The following is a 1,817-nucleotide window of genomic DNA, read 5'->3' on the forward strand; positions in this document are numbered from 1 at the left end:
CCAGGATCAAACCCAGCCCAAGACTTTGAACGAGGAAAGCTGTTTTCGCTACAGAACTACTGGGGAGAGGAGTTGTCATAACATTAGGGGAAATCATAGGAACTATAAAGGATCAGAGAAGAAAATCTGTCAGGCCTCAAGAACGTATTTAAATCCCTCACCACTGGGGCGACACTCTGCATGTTGCACCTTTCACACTCCAAAGCGGCCTTGGAGGAGGTTTTATGAATGAAAATGTAACTGGTCCCTGGCCATTTGGGGGAGTTAAATGTCTGTTTTGTAGACAGCCACATCAGTTTATACCCTAGAGACGTGGGTTTAGCTTTCTCCATAGGAGCTCAGAGCCAGGTTTTCACAGGACCAGGTTTAAACACGAGTGCAGTGCTTGGTGTGCTGGGGTCTTTGGCAAATCTGACCCCAGTCCTGGAAATATCTGGCTAACATATGTCTCCACCCTGAGCCCAGACTAGCTCCTAAGGCTGGGGCAAGGGGTTAGGTATGTAGGCAGAATCCTGGCGGGGAGAAACGTGGGACCCACCCACAATTTGGGGTGTGATTTTTGTATCATTATTATTTTAACTCGTGTTAAAACAGGTTAAGAGCCAGGCTCTGCCGTTGTAGCCAGAATTCCCATTGACCTCAAGGGGCATTTAGCTTGAGAAATGACTGTAGGGGTCAGGGCTAGATGGGGAGAGACTCACCGCTGATGAATAAAATAAGTGGAAGAATGTTGCAAGTATTTCTTCGTTTGGGTTGGGGGAGTGGGAGAAAACCTGACCACTTCTTCACACCCCCCTCTCCCGTTTGAAAGGTTTCCAGGAAGCAAGGAGTGACATGGGCTCTGTGGAGCATTGTGCCAATAGTCTCTCCTAATCCCAGCTTTAGGTGATAGAAGAAATCTTCTCATCCCTAGCAGCCCTCCAGAATGTGGATGGATGGATGGGTGGGTGGTGTGTGTGCGGAAAGGGGGGTATATTTAACACGAGCAGGATTTGAGTGGGGGTGATGGGGAGCTTTAAAGACAGAATGGCCCATCGTTTCACAAACCTGCGGTATTCATTTAATTGAACGAATTATTGTAATGACACGGGCCTTGGAGACGTGATCCCTGGATGGAGGCAAAACTGCTGGGCAGGAGCGGGGCTGCTTTCCCCAAAGAACCTGGGGTAAAATCCTGGCTTTAGGGAAGTCGATGGGGAATGTAGGGCGCCCTGGGGTAAATCTGCCCCCTTGTTTAGGTGCCTGGCTGGGAGCTGAGCCTAAGGTACTGGCTGGCTCTGGGCGAGATTTCAGCTTTCAATCAGGCTCTTGCATTCTCTTCCACGGGGGTTGCCTGCGTTTGATAATGAGGTGGCCGGATTGGAAAGTCCACTTGTTTATTCTAGCGATAGGGCAAAGCGGGGGTGTCAGTTTTCTCTCTATCTCCCCCTCAAATCTTTGCAGTTTGAACTTTGTGAACTCTTCGCATGAGAACAGCTGGGCTCGGGGAGAATGGCACCCTCCCTCCCCCAACTTTCAAACATCCAGCTGTGCTTTTTGGGTGGATGGGGGTGGTGCGGAGGGAAGGGAGGGGGAGGGCCTGTAGGGAGCGAGAGGGAAGGGAGGGAGGAGGAATAAACCCTTTTCATTTGGTAATAGACCGATTAACAATGCTCTCTGGGGGCTTCCCATCAAATTTATCACCCTATAATCGCAGAAGCCAAATAGTCATCTGTCTTTCTGCCTGGCCCACGGTCACAAGCCAGTTACTCTGTAGAAAGATGGCCTGCAAAGCCGCTGGGCTCGCTTCCCAGCTCGGGATTAATACATACCTACAT

This window comes from Terrapene carolina, unplaced genomic scaffold (assembly GCF_002925995.2).
Source record: "Terrapene carolina triunguis isolate 2854851 unplaced genomic scaffold, T_m_triunguis-2.0 Scaffold193, whole genome shotgun sequence".
In the NCBI taxonomy this organism is placed as follows: domain Eukaryota; kingdom Metazoa; phylum Chordata; order Testudines; family Emydidae; genus Terrapene; species Terrapene triunguis.